Below are 15,735 nucleotides of genomic sequence, written 5' to 3'. Positions count from 1 at the left end.
TGGAAGTGGGGGAGGAAGAGGAGCTGATACCAAGGGCTCGATAGAAAGTAAATGTTTAGAAAAGAATGATGGCAGCATATTTACAAATATGCTTGATACAATTGATGTATGGGTTGTAATAAGAGCTGTTAAGAGCCCCCAATAAAATGATCTTTTAATTAGAAAACAAAACTATTCTTCCTGCTTCATCTTGTCTACTTCCAATTCATGTTCTACAGAACTAATGGTACTTACACACAAAACAACAAAAAGAACCTCAAGTTGAATAACCTTTCATGGCTCCCCAATGCCTTAAAATAAAATCCAAAATCAAGTCCTTTATAATTTAGCCCCGGCTACTTTTCCAGCTGCATCCTGTTTCCGACCTGGCCCTCCACCATCCTGGTATTTCCGCTCATGTCTTATACTCATCCTTTAAGATTCTGCTTATTTTGAAAACATCATGCTGAGCAAAATAAGTCAGTTACAAAAAGGACAAATATTATATGATCCTACTTATATGAAATAAACAAATATATAAAAGCCAAAGATTATTCATGTTTACGATGGGTGAAAGGGAAAGAAGAAGTCTTTGGCTTGAGGGCATTGAAAACTAAAAATCGGAACTACTATTAATAATTGGTAGAATTATTTGGAAAAGAATAGTGAGAATATAGACATAACTTGAAGACTGCAATCAGTGGCCCTGAATTGTTCATTAGAAATGGCTGAGATGGCCAATGCATTGTTGTATTTATTTTCATCATATATTTATCTCCTCCCACCACTAAAAAAATTATATTCAGAGGTATACTCTGAAAAGTTTTCCCACTCAAACAAACATTACAAGTTCTCTGAACCTGAGCCAAGTAATCCCTTCTGTTGGCATATATCCTTCCATGGTTCTGAATATATATTGCACAGGCTGTCTTAACATAAAGAATGGGGATGTACATGTATGGACATGTGTGTGGATGATAGATATGTATTTGTGTTTTAAATTAACATCTTAAAACATTTGTGTAAGAAATAATAGTAAAATACTTTATTACATCAATTCTGGATACCAGCTGCTGTCTTTAATTGCCCTCTGTAGACTGAGACAAGGTTGGGCCGAGGTTCATGCCAGCTCCTCCTTCCTTCCCATTCTGCTGTTGCTACAATGGGAAGGAGACCAAAAGTTACAGCCAGGTCATCCTACCTCAACCCATACAAGCTTTTCTAATAGAACAAATATTTATTGAACATCTATCATTTAACAGACACTGGACCAAAGTTATAGGAATAAAAATCCAAACAAGAGCACATACAATGTGAGTTTGCATTATTACTGGAGATGAGGCCAGTACAAAGTTAATGCTAGAGATAATGTTCAGAAATTGCTCTTGAGGGGATTCATTTATTCATCCTATTCTAAGTACCTAGATTATCTCAAGTTGCAGGATGCTACACACATAAAAAAAAGGCGAATATGACAGAGTCCCTGTTGACTGAAAGGGACAAGTGATTTGGATAACAAAGGAAAATATCCAGGGTTGAGTTAGGGGCACAGGTATAGGAAGAATATATAGCAAAACATCAGACATTTCCAGGCTTAGAAAACAAGTCCTAACCTATGCTATTACTGGTGTGTACCATGGAGTCGGTCTTAGTGATACTGACCCTACAAAAGAAGGACTGCCCTGTGGGGTTTCTTTGGCTGTAATCTCGAGAGGAGTAAAGCAACAGATCAACTGATGAGTTATAGCCATCTTTTGGTTAGCAGCTGAGCACTTAAGCATTAGGCCTCCAGGACTCCTTAACTCTAACCTATTAAAAAACAAACTCACTTACTCACTGTCATTAAGTCACTGCCAAATCATAGGGACCCTATTGGACAGGGAAGAACTCCCTGTGAGTTTCTAAGACTGTAACTCTTTATAGGAGTAGAGAGCCTCATCTTTCTCCTACAGAGCAGCTGGTAGTCTTGAACTGCTAACTTTGCTGTTGGCAGCCCAACAAGCTCCTTCTCAAGGACCTACAGTAAAGCAATACCTAAAGTGAGTTTTAGTTAAGAACATTTTTCACTTAAGAGCTCAGCTTTCAAATAATCTAGATTTTTAGAAAGCCCTTTCTTGATATATTGCAAAGTTAAATGATAAGCACTTTAATAAAAGGACAGTACATAATTCAGGGAATAAAAACAGCATGGCTGTCAGATAATATGGAAAGACTGAAGTTGATGTTGAGTATCTGGGATAAACTTAATTCTACATACCTCAAGAGCCATCTACAATGGCTGTTACATTATCAATAAATATTATTAATTGTAAATAAAGGTGAAATCAGAATAAGACACCACAGGATTGAATACTGTGTATATCCAAGTATAAGCCGACCTGAATATCAGCGGAGGCACCTAATTTTACCACAAAAACTGCATTAAAAATGTGCTGAAAACTCGGCTTATACTCGAGTGGATATTGTAAACAACTTAAAGTTTGAAATGCGTTGACCCCATGAAGAAACTTGTATTAATGAAAAGTCACAGGCTATTTATTAGCATGCATTTAGGGCTGACTACAAACTTGCCATTGAATGATACAGGAAGCAAGATGGAAAGTATACAGAGTCACTTCCAAAAAGAACTAGTTGGTATTCCATCATTTCAAGAGGTAGCATATAAACCAGAACCAGTGGTACTGAAGGAAATTGTTCAAACTGCATTAAATGCACTAGTCAAAAACAAGGCTCCATGAATTGATGGCACGCCTACTGAAATGTTTCAGCTAGCTAAAGAGGCCCTGGAAACACTCACTCATCTATGGCAGGAAATTTGGAATGACAGCTACCTGGCCAACTGACTGGAAGAGATCCATATTTGTACTCATTCCAGAGAAAGGTGACCAAACAGAATGCTCAAACTATAAAACAGTATCATTGATGTTGCACGCAAGTAAATTTTGCTTAGATCATCCAACAACCGTTGCAGCAGCGTGCAGTCGGGGCACTGCCAGAAGTTCAACCTGGATTCAGAAGAAGACAAAGGATATCATTGCTAATGTCAGATGGATCTTAGGTCAAAGCAGAGAATACCAAAAAAAGGTTACTTGTGTTTCATTGACTATGCAAACGCATTCAACTATGTGAGCAATAACAAACTGTGGATAACCTTGAGAAAAATGGGAATTCTAGAACACTCCACTGTGCTCACAGGAACTTGTATATAAATCAAGAAGCAAGGAACAGAACAAGGGCATGCTGAATGGTTTAAAATCAGGGAAAGTGTGCGACAAGGTTGTATTCTCTCACCATACTTGTCCAATCTGTATGCTGAACACATCAGTGAAGCTGAATTATATACCGATCAAGAATGTGGCATCAGGTGTAAAGGAAGGCTTATTAGCAAACTACAATATGCTGATGATACCACCTTTCTGACTAAACCTTGTTGACGAAGATCAAGGATTGTAGTCTTCAGAATGGATTACTACTCAATGTAAAGACCAAAATCCTCACAACTGAACCAAATGGTAACATCATGAAAAATGGATAAAAGGTTGACATTGTAAAGGATTTTGTCATGCTTGAATCCATGATAATATTCATGGAAACAGCACTCAAGAGATCAAAAACCTATTGCACTGGGTACAGATACTGCACAAAACCTCTTTAGAAAATTAAGAGCAAAAATGTTACTTTGAGGACTAAGGTCCTCCTGACCCAAGTTATGGTATTCTCCACTGCATCACATTAAATAAAGAAGACCAAAGAAAAATCGATGCATTTGAACTATGGTGTTGTTAAAGAATATTCAAAATACCATGGACTGTCAAAAGAACAAACAGATCTGTCTGGAAAGTACGGTCAGAATGTTCCTTGTCGACATAGAGGAAAGAACTAGCAGGCAAATAAGTATTTATACAGGTCTAAATATAGGCATGTATATACATTAATATGATTATATATAACGATAGATAAGTAGATCTATGTACATATATTTATATGTTAAGTATTAAGGTAGCAGATGGACATTGGGCCTCAACTCAAGTACTCCCTTAATGCAAGAACATTTTGTTCTAATAACCTGACATTCCATGATGCTCATCTACCCGCACGATCACTGAAGACAAAATGGGTGCATAAGCAAATATGGTGAAGAAAGCTGATGGTGCCCGGCTATCAAGAGAGATAGCATCTGGAGTCTTCAAGACGTGAAGATAAACAAGCAGCCATTTGGCTGAGAAGCAACAAAGTCCACATGGAAGAAGCACACCAGCTTGTGTGTGATCATGAGGTGTTAATGGAATCAGGTATCAGGCATCAAAGGCCCAGAACAAAAAAATGTGAATGAGGAGTAGGAACACAGTGGAGATCCAAAGCCCATCTGTAGACCAATTGTCTAACTGGACATCCCCTTACAGAAGGGTCACAAGTCAGTTAGGGTGCAGTATAGCACTGATGAAATATACAACTTTCCTCTAGTTCTTTAATGCTTCCTCCCCCCACTCCCCCATTATTACCCCAATTCTACCTTACAATTCTGGCTAGACCAGAGCATGCACACAGATACAAAAAAGAGCTGGAAACACAGGGAATCCAGGACAGATAAACCCCTCAGGATCAATAGAGTAGTGATACCAGGAGGGTAAGAGGAAGGTGGGAGGAGAAAGGGGTAACCGATCACAATGATCTACATATATCCCCCTCCCAGGGGGACAGATAACAGAAAAGTGGATGAAGGGAGACATCAGTCAGTGTAAGACATGACAAAATAATAAAATGTATAAATTATCAAGGGTTCATGAGGAAGGGAGGACAGGGGAGGGAGGGAAAAAATAGCAGCCAATACCAAGGGCTCAAGTAGAAAGAAAATGTTTTGAAAATGATGATGACAGCTAATGTTCAAATGTGCTTGACACAATGGATGGATGTATGGATTGTGATAAGAGCTGTACAAGCCCTTCAAAATGATTTTTTTTTAATGTTCTTTCGAGGCAAGGATGGCAAGACTTGGTTTCACACGTAATTTGGGCATGTTATCAAGAGAGATCAGTTCCTCAAGGAGGACATGATGGAGAAGTAGTGAAAAAGAGGAAGGTCCTTGAGGAGGTGACACAGCAGCTGCAACACTGGGCCCAAACATGAAATATTCTGAAGATGGCACAGGATTGGGTGGTATTTTGTTCTGTTGTATAACGGGGTACCCCCCAAAAACCCAGAATTCCCACCCCCACCCAGGGGCTATATATTTAATTTCTTTTATAAAATCACCTTATCAACTTCAAAGTATTCTCCATTACACTTAATGTATTTGTCAAATCTGAGATTTCATTCTTGGAAACTCATCTGTTTGGAAGGCTGAAAGTGACAGACAGCACCTCCCTCGTTGTCTTCACCACTTCTATGCTATCAAATCACTGTGCTTTCATGTCCGTCTTCATTTGAGGAAACAAAAGAGAAGTCACATGGAGCAAGGTCAGGTGAGTAAGATGTGTGGGGCAAGAGAGGCATGCTGCTTTTTGCCCAAAACTGGCACACTAAGATGGCCGCGTGAGCAGGTGGATTGTTCTGGTGGCAAAACTAGCCCCCGTCTGCCACAAATCAAGCCTTTTTTGTCACACACGTTTGAGAACCTCTAAATAGAAAGCTTGATTAACAGTTTGACCTTGTGGAACAAACTCCAAATGCACTGAGTCCATTTTCCTTCTTTGGGGAAGTTGACAGGATATCCAGAACGAGGTTTGTTAGCAATCGGCATTTAACCTTTTTTGAAACAAGAAAACCACTCAGTACACTTGAGTTTTTCCCATAGCGTTGTCCTCGTGAGCTGTGTTGAACATCACAAGGGTTCTATGGCATTTTCTCAGGCAGGAAACAAAATTTCAAAGCTGCATGCTGTTCTCCTAAATCAGCCATCACAGAAAACGAAATTTGAACGAAACTGCTTTCAAGAAAAAATTTACTGTGACCAGATAGAACCTTCTCAGTTGACTTCACTGGGTGCACTAACTCAGAGCAAGTTGCTCAATGCTCGCCTAATGGGAAAAATGCATACTACCAAAGCTCTCCTCTGCCCAGAGTAATTTTGGGTTTTTTGGGTACACCCTCATATATATATAAGGTTGCCATGACTCAGAACTGAATGGACAGTGCCTAACAACAACACACCATAGGTCTAGTAATAATTCTACATGAATATATAAACATGATATTATGATCCATATTCTCCAAGTCAGTGGGCATAATATAAAATGAAGCTTTGTCTTTTGTTTCAGTTTATAAACGCTACAGTCACTACTAACAGGGTTAAAAGAAAACTGTCACAATATTATCACTGTTGAACATATCACATGATAAGAATCTGAAACTCTAGTAAAAGGACTTCCTTTTTGTATCATTCAGAGTAATTTAAAAAAAACCTGTGGTAAACACATCACTTTGTATTAGAATGTTATTCTGTATGAGACATCTATGAGTAACTTCAGTGTTTAAGATAATTGACAAACATGTTCAGGGATCATAAATTAATTGGTTTAATAAATTAATTTTAATTTTTCATTCCCAAACTGAAGTGTAGCAGTCTTCTCACTCATGGAGAAACAACCAAACCAAACCAAACTACTTCCACTGTAACAGAGGTACTAGATCTTGTTCTTTGCTTTACTCCCATTGTCTAGTGTAATATTTAAAATGAAGAACGCTGCTAAATAGATGGAAGGATAGACTGTTTCACTTACTGAAGTGGTTCTCAACCTTCCTAATGCTGCGACCCTTTAATACAGTTCCTCATTTTGTGGTGACCCCCCCCAACAATAAAATTATTTTCGTTGCTACTTCATAACTGTAATTTTAATACTATTATGAATTGGGTGACCTCTGTGAAAGGGTTGTTCGAATCCCAAAGGGGTCACAACCCACATGTTGAGAACTGCTGACTTATTGCTTTATTTCTAACAAAATTATAGAGGCATAAGAAAATGCATTTTGGCTGTTACAAGTATAGATAAAATCACCTCAAGGAATTTGCCATAAGAGGGCCTCCACTTCATCATCTAAAACTATGCAAACATTTCACAGTGAAACCTAATTTGGAAAGCCCATCAAAATATGTCACACTAATCTCTAAAAGTACTAACATTTCTCAAGAGCCAAAATAAGTTACCAGTATTAAACCTGGTCTTTAGTTTCTGGATTTTATGTAAAGCATTGATCAATAAATGATCCATAACTCAAATACATGAAAGAGATTTAGACTAAGTAGGCAATACATTTAACAATGAGTTCATTCTCTAGAACACAGTTTCTCAACCTCAGCACTGCTTACAGTGTCAGCTAGACAGTTTTTTGTTATGGGGACTGTTTAGCAACATCCCTGGCCTTTCCCCATTCGATGCCATTAACACTACCTATCAGTTGTGATGGCTCCAGACAGTGTCAAATGTCCCAGGTTGAGATTGACTGCTCAAAGAAAAATGTTCACTAAAATGTAAATAATTACTGTCTTGAATGGAATTATGAGTAGTTTGTTTTCTTTCTACTTTGTTTTTTTGCTTCTCCGAAATGTTTTGTAAGTTAGGAACCTTGGTGGCATAATGGTAACACATTGCACTGCTAACCACAAGGTCAGCAGTTCAAAATCAACAGCCTCTATGCAAAAGAAAGGTGAAACTTTTTATACTACTGTCATGTAAGTTACAGTCTTGGAAACCAACAAGAGCAGTTCTACCTTGTCCTACAAGAGTCGGCAATGAGCAATGTTCTATAATGAACATGGAATTTTAAACATATTTTCTTCTTTAAAAAAGCAATTCATTTAATTATAAACTAAGAACATTCTTTTAAGTGTTATTGGTATATGCTTCCTATATCATAAAATTAGTTCATTCTATCATATTAAGATTTATGCAATGATCACCACATATTTCAGAACATTTTATCTTCTCATACTCATTTTGAGTTCCCCATTTCCTTCCACCCCCCACCTCCCCACCATGCTCCTATCCAGTTGCTGTCTCTATATGCACTTATTAAAGATTTCTTATACAGGAAATCATACAAAACACAATCACACACAGCAAACAAACAACCTAACAACGATTAGACAAAGAAAAACCTGAATCAATGCAGAAAATATTAAAAATGGAAACTTTAAAAGATCAAATGATAATACATTTTAGCCTTGCTATATCTGCCATAATCAATTTCACACTGCTGTCTGTTCGCAAGGCTATTCACATCCCTCAACTGTGGTGAGAGGGGATGCACTGGAGACTGAATCCATGTAGGAATCCTGCAAATAGGTTTTGGGCTTCCACTGTCATCCATAGCCTTCTGCAAACCAGGGGTTTAAGTTTAAGGTCTGATACCATTCCCTCTTTCAGATTTGGGTTTTATTACTTACAATACTTGGATCACAAAGGCTATTGTGCTTCCATTGGGACTTGATTGATGCCTAGGAAATGTTCTTAATCATTCAGCTTACACTCAATTTGTACCGACATTTTCCAGAGTTTTCAAAACTTTTTTTTAAAAGCTTAAATCTAGATGTGTAGATTTAATCTATCTCTCTGAAATCAGAAAATACTTACAAAATATTTCAAAGAAAGCAGTCTCATTTACTGAGCACTTAAATGAATTGTTCTAAATACTTCATACCTCATCTAATCCCCAGAAAACCTTTACAAGGTAGGTTACTCAAATCTCTATTTTATAGATGAGGAAAGTGAAACAGACTGGTTAGGTGACTTGTCACACATATAATAGATGGCACAGCCAAGATGCAAACCCAGGCAATCTTGCGTCATGACCTTTACCACATGCCCTGGTGATATGACTTGTGGTAAAACACTCAGCTGCTAACTTAAAGGTTACATACAATTTGAGCCCATCAGTCACACTCTGAAGAGAGTGACAGTCTCTGTAATGATTTACAGCCTTGGAAACCCTGGGTGGGGGGCCAGTCTTTTGGGGCAACTCTACTCTCTTCTATTGGATCAATTGTTGCAGAAGCAACTCAGCAACAATGGGTTTGATTATTTGTTTTTATATAGCAAAAAAAAAAATCACTCCTGATGTGATAAAGGTCCTGAGTTGGAAAAATTACCCTGTATCATCTGAGAGTCTTTAATATAATCTCAAGGGTCCTAATAGGTGGAAAAAACAAAAACAGGCAGGAGGGTCAGAGTTAGGGAGAAATTTGAGGACTCCATGCAGCTGGCTTTGCCAATGGAAGGAGATCCCAAGCCAAAATGCCGGTGCTTGTAGAAGCTGGAAAAGGCAAGGAAAATATCCCCTAGAGGTTCCAGAAAGAACACAACTGATACATTCTGACCTCTAAACTGTGAAATGTGTGTGTTTTTAAGCCACTAAATCTATTACATCAGTGACAGAAACTGAACACAGAAGGGCTTCTGAAACCATTTCCACACACTGTGCCTGTAGTTTCACTAATACCCCCATAAAGGCTTTAATGGGGGCAGAGGGGCTCTTTTCAGATGTATCAATTTAAGATTTGCAGAACCTAAAATAATAGAAACCCTGGGTAGCACAGTGGTTAAAATGCTCGGCTAGTTCCAAGTAGGCAGTTCAAACCCACCAGCTGCTCTTCAGGAGAAAGATGAGGCAGTCTGCTTCCGTGAAAGTTAAGTGTTCTACTTGAGAAGGTCTTCGTGGCTGTTCCTTTCTGTGGTATAGGGTTGCTATGACCAAAACCTTCCAACAATAATCGAACTGCCTTCAGGTTGATTCCAACTAATGGCAATCCTAGAGAATCGGGTCAAACTGCCCCTGTCGGTTTCTGAAACTGTAACTCTTTACCGAGTAGAAAAGCCTCTTCTGTCAGAGCAGCTAGAGGTTTCAAACTACTACCCTTGTAGTTAGCAGGCCAGCCTGTACCCACTATGCCACCAGAGCTCTTCAGGGTTGTGAACAATTTGACAGTAATGGAGTTAGAACAGAAACGATCACTAAAAAGAAGTCTGACCCAACCCTATGTATGAATATAAATGTGCTACTATGATCTACAACTTATTTTTGGACAGCCAAGAAAAGCCATTAGATTTTAGCTGCTTTTTACAAATGAAAAAATGGAAATAATTACTTTTGGTTGTTTTGGTACAGCCATTGTTGCTTTCGATGCTCTGAGGTTAACTTTTATTCTACTTAGATCTGATGCAAATATCAAAACAGCAGTAAAGCCATTATCATATGCCTTTAATTACCATATGCCTTTAATTACCAAGTTTCTTACTGTATTCAAAATGTTCAATTTTTGACTATCAAAACCTCCAGGCTGCAATGGATTTTGTGGCTAATTTTTGCAAAAATATGTAGGGGAAAAGAAAACCTGTAGTCATAGACTATTAACCAATCTTTAAAATCTGTCAATTTAAATATATAGCAGTCATTGTTATTTAAAAAGAAAAAGCCTCTCAAAGAATCCATTAAGCCAGTATTTTTTCTAGAAAATACTCTATTTATTAGGAACTTTTTGTAAATGTAAATAATTGCTTTTGTTAGTTACCATCAAGTTGATTCCAATGGCTGCAACCCCATGTGTACAGAAGAGAACTGCTCCACACAGTTTTCAAAGCTGTCACCTTTCGGAAGCAGATTAAAAGGCTTGTCTCCTCCATTGCCTCTGCGTGAATTCAAACTGCCACCCTTTAGGTTAGTAGTCTCATGTACTGATTTAAGAACATTTCAAATAGTGACTAAGCTACAATGTGAGGGTAATATAACAGCGTGACTGAGGGCTCAGGTGTTATAAAAAGGTCTAATGGAATTAAAAGGAGCCCCGACAGCGGATGAGTGCTCAGCAGCTAACTGGACAGTTTGGGGGTTGAAATCCACCAACTGGCTCTGTAGTATAAAGATCTGGTGATCTGCTCTTGTAAAGATAGCTGAGAACTCGGTGGGATCAAACAACAGAATTGTATGTGAATGGATATATTGGATTGTGTAAGATATGGCGCACATGCACACACACAAAAAAACTATTCTAGGGGGAAAAAAAGACGAAGGGTTCCTGGGCGGTATGGTGAGGGAGGGAAGGGACAAAGGGGAGCTGATGTCAGGGGTTCAAGAATAGGCTTGGAAACTGATTGTGGTAGCAATTGTACAATACTGCCTGATAGAACTGAACTATGAAATGTTGTATGTGTAAGAGCTCCCAATAATTTTTTTAAAAACGCTTATAGCTGAGAAAACCCTATGGAAGTTCTCCTCTATCACCTAGAGTAACCATGAGGTAAAATCAACTTCTCGGCGTCTAACAATAACAGTAATGGAATCAAAGCCAGGGTTGAGTCACAAAAATAACTGCAGGGAGGCAAGTGGAGAGAAGGACTTCTGGTACAGTATCTTTGGTTTCATTTTGAGATCACTTTAGTCAAGTATTCCATGTAATACAAAACTGAACTCTTAAGCATTATTTAGCCATATATAATCAGTCCAAAATACTATGGAAGTGAAAGCAATATATTCCACATTTAAATCATTGTGTTGGGTCAGCAGTCTGTAGACTGTTAATAATTACATTAAATAAAAGAACTCTTTAAAATACTCTGGTTTTCAAGCATCTACTGTTGTCTCCTGTGAGTGGGTTTATACACTATCTAAGTGAGTATTTTGGAAAAGTGAGATTTTTTAAAACCCAACAAAAACACACAATCACAAGAACAAGGAATGTGAAAATACCCCTACTTCTACTTCTTTTCCTTCTCTAAGAATATCCAAATCTGTGTGTGCTAGCCATGTGTGATTATTTACACTTGAATGACTTAAAATCAAATTCTTCAATCACGCTAGTCACATTCTTACACTCAAGACTCGTAGCTACCATTTTGGAAAGCAAAAAACATAGAACATTTCCATTATGGCAAGAAAAAAAAATTCTACAGACAAGTACTGATTTCTATTATTTTTCAAATTTGGCCCAAATAAAACTGAAAGTTCATAAAAAATACTTTCCTTCTTCTTTTAAAAATTAATGAATAATATTGATGTCAGGAAGAGTAAGAGGGACAGTTAAGCAAACAGATCTGTATTCTAGGATAAGACAGACTCAGAGAAGAGCAGTGGCAAAAGATCCACAAAATAAAGTGCATACTCTGATGTCAATTTTAGTTTTGTTTTTTTTCCAATAATTATCAGTTCATCTTTATTGCATGTTTGGTCAATTTTTCACTGAAGATATTGGTAGACTTCTTCAATTTCTTCATCACTAGCTTTAGAGGTTGGTGCATAAACTGTTTTTCCTTTTTTAAAAAAACGATTTATTAGGGCTCATACAAAATTTTAGTTCTTACCGCACCTCTGACTTAACTGCAAAAAATTTGAGAAGATGCGCTTTATATGGGCTTTCACGTATTCATCTGTATCCCAGAAGGGGGAATAATCTGGTGGTCCAAATACTTAAGATGACCTCAACCAATGGGGATGTGTACTGCAATTCCTCCTAGCTATCGATGCCCAAAAAGGTATGACATGAGTTTTCATTCCAATGTGAATATTTATGGCTTAAAAACTTAGCTTTAAAAAAACAAACAATAAATAAATAAAGCTTAGCTTTAAAGTCTCACCTATCATATTTACTATTATTTAAAGATGTTCAAAATTGGTAAAAATCAAACAAGCACATGAAAATCACAACCAATACTTCTCTAAAATCTGCATGAACACCAATAATATTGCTCTCTACAAAGTTCTCAAAGTAATCAAAGTGTATTAGAGAAGCTGCCTTTTCTTATTTTTTTATTTTCTGAGTTAATAGTACTAAACTACTTTTAAAACTATTAACTGTTACTACTCAACAATCTGTTTAATTTTAGTATTGTTATACCCCAAATATATTTTCAAACTTTCACTTTTCTATTAAAGCTGTCACAAGAAAGATGACCGTCTCTCTTGTGTTATGAAATGACCAATACAATCGGAATGTAACTACCCAAACACTGAAACTCCATCTCACCTACCTATACACCCTGACACTAGACTTAATCATAAAATTTTCCCTTGACTATGATTCCATTAAATTAAACAACACTTCAGGTGGTTGTGTAGTTCCTATTTTTTTTTCTGACTAAACCACACTGTTATTGAACTGCTTGTTACCAATACAAATGTACTAGAGTAAGACACCCTTATTTCCCTTTATCTATCTGGTTTAACCTCAACTGTCTTGACTTTGTTTTTGACTACACCCAGCAACAACAGGCACAGTACTACCACTTCAAAAAAATTACATACATTATTTTCACATCTTATGGCAAGATAGCTGGCTCACGCTGAAAATTAAGACGAACTAAGACTCAAAACTTTTATCAGTTGTCTTGAAATCTAGTAACCTATTAAATCTAGTAAACTACCAAGTTCATCCACTAACTTCTCCTGTCTGTTTATCCAACACACCTTGAAGTTATTTAAAAGAAAATAGTTCCTGATATTGGTTCTTAACATTTTACAAATGCTCAAATTTTACTTTCATTTGCTTTGTGCTATCCATTTCCATTGGCAAAGAAGAGAACGTATAATACAAATTATGACAAAACTAAAGTATTATTATTAATAGCATTTATAATAATAACTCAATAATCTTATGTTTCTTATATAGACCAGTTTGTTAGACTTACCAGATCTATCACTTTGGTATTTTACATTCAGTTATTTTTAACATTTAGAATAAAATGTCCAATAAAAATTGAAATTAGAAACTTCATATTGATTATTTAAATTCTCATCCATTTGCTTAATCATAACACTAATCTTTGCTAGAGCTACAGCGATCATAAAGTTGTAATAACAATAGAAGTCAACTTAGATAGAAAAGGTGACTCTGTTCATAATTGTACCAGCATGATTTATTCATGCAGACACTGTTTAAGTATTAGTTAATATTCAACTTTTAAGTTCTATGAAAGTAAAGGTCAACTTAGTTCATTTCTTCATTCATTAAACAGGTAACTAAAAATCAGTTCATTATGCATGAAATACTTTCATTGTTTAAAAACTTTTACGCATGAGGAGATGTCAAAAAGCTGATGGAAAATGAAATTGAAAGATAATGGAATTTCCCCAAAACTTTTTGAAGCCCCCTTATATTATCACTCACATCTCTTGTACAGTACTGGGCACACGCCAACACTTCTAAATTAAATCCTTCTAACTCAAAGTAGTAAATTTAGTATCCATTTAGAAATAAAACTGAACCTTAAGAGTGGTAGGCATGTTGGAGGGTCTGGAACTCAAGTATCCTTGACACTTGTACCCTATACTCTACAGCCCATCTACTTTAAAAAAAAAACAAATGCTTGTCAAATGACTGAAAGCAAACAGAACAACGTTCACGAATGCAGTTAAGGCAAAGCAAACCTTTCTTAGTAACAATAAAATACTTTCTATGCAAGCTCACCACAGCAATATACAGGCAAATAGTACCTGTCAGGGATGTCTTCTAAAGTAAGGTATTTCTAAATAAAATTTGAACTAAAAGAAACACTAAAAATACAAAGTTCTCTGAATAAAGGTAACTAAACAACAAGAAAATGATTTTACAATTACTCACATTTTGTTTCATAAGCTTAGATTTTTGTCAGTTTTCCTAACATGGTGCAAATGAGTATGTTATTTTCATGCAAGTCTCTGTAAAATCTCATTCATAAATGAACATAAAGTATACATCACACAACTATTGTATTTTTTACCTATTGTGTTCTTGGATATCTTCACTACACTTTAAAAGTTACAACTAACATATTTATCTTAAAAAAACTTTTCTGATATTGCTGGGAGTTTAAATTGATAAAAATCTTCCTAGAAATGTTCCCCAACGGACAGTGCAGAGCCTTGTGATTATGTCACAAATAACTCACTTACACACTTGAAAATGGCGGATTATATTTCAAGTGATTAATTTTTTGAAGAACTTGTAAATACTACAAGCTTAAAAATTTTATTTTTAATATCTAAAAATTATTGCAATGAAACAGTCACACAAAGTTTTTTTCAATGTGTAAGGATAGTCATCAATTTATATCTAAAAATTGCCAACTGCTTAACTACCAATAGGGGAATGGTAAACAATTTAAATTGTCAAAAACTAAAAATAAATAACACAAGGGGTATCAAATCATTTATGAAAAATGACATAAAAAGATAATGCAATTTTCTCACAAACTTTCTGAAGTCCCCTTAAGAAGCTCTGGTGGCATAATGGTTACGTTAGGCTGCTAACCACACAGTCAGCAGTTCAAAATCACCAGTTGCGCCACAGGAAAAAGACGGGGCTTTTTAATCCCAGAAACAGTTACACTCTTGGAAACTCAAAGGGGCAGTTCAACCCTGTCCTTCAGAGTCACTATGGGTCGGCATTGACTCGCTAGCGGTGAGTTGTTTAAATCAGGTTTGCTTCCATATCTAAGAAAATTCAAGATACATGTTCATTTCAAGACTTAAAATAAAAGTTTCCATCTTTTCAGAGGAAAATCAGCAAGGAATATAATCTTTAGTGAAAATGAAAAAAGATATTTATTGCTGCTTTACAGGAAAGATTTCAAGGATACACTAAAACACAGTAAAAAGTTCTTAACCACAATCAAATATGAAATACAGTATTGTAATGCATTTGGATCCTACAAAGATTATCAAAAAAGACAGATAGCTTAAGGGACACATATTAATAACAAATAAAGGCTTTACTTTATGTATGCAGTTATGCTATACATAAGGTTTTCTCCAAGACCACATTGCTGTCTTATATAAATATTGTTCAACAGT

General features: G+C 36.4%; 1 protein-coding gene across 5 annotated transcripts in view; it reads right to left on the bottom strand.

Annotated features, from left to right (window-relative positions):
* The window catches only part of NSD3 (nuclear receptor binding SET domain protein 3), a 121,302-nt gene that overhangs the window by 95,065 nt on the left and 10,502 nt on the right, over positions 1-15,735 (bottom strand). The window contains exon 2 of one of the 5 annotated variants that reach the window (XM_075556673.1): positions 1,032-1,136. The exons of the other annotated variants lie outside the window; for them this stretch is intronic. The gene's annotated coding sequence lies outside the window, so the exon portion shown is untranslated. The remainder of the gene's footprint in view (positions 1-1,031; positions 1,137-15,735) is intronic. 5 annotated transcript variants of the gene reach the window in all.

This window comes from Tenrec ecaudatus, chromosome 8, assembly GCF_050624435.1.
Source record: "Tenrec ecaudatus isolate mTenEca1 chromosome 8, mTenEca1.hap1, whole genome shotgun sequence".
Taxonomy (NCBI): domain Eukaryota; kingdom Metazoa; phylum Chordata; class Mammalia; order Afrosoricida; family Tenrecidae; genus Tenrec; species Tenrec ecaudatus.
Note: the sequence above shows the minus strand (reverse complement) of the source record. Positions and strands in the feature narration are given on the sequence as shown.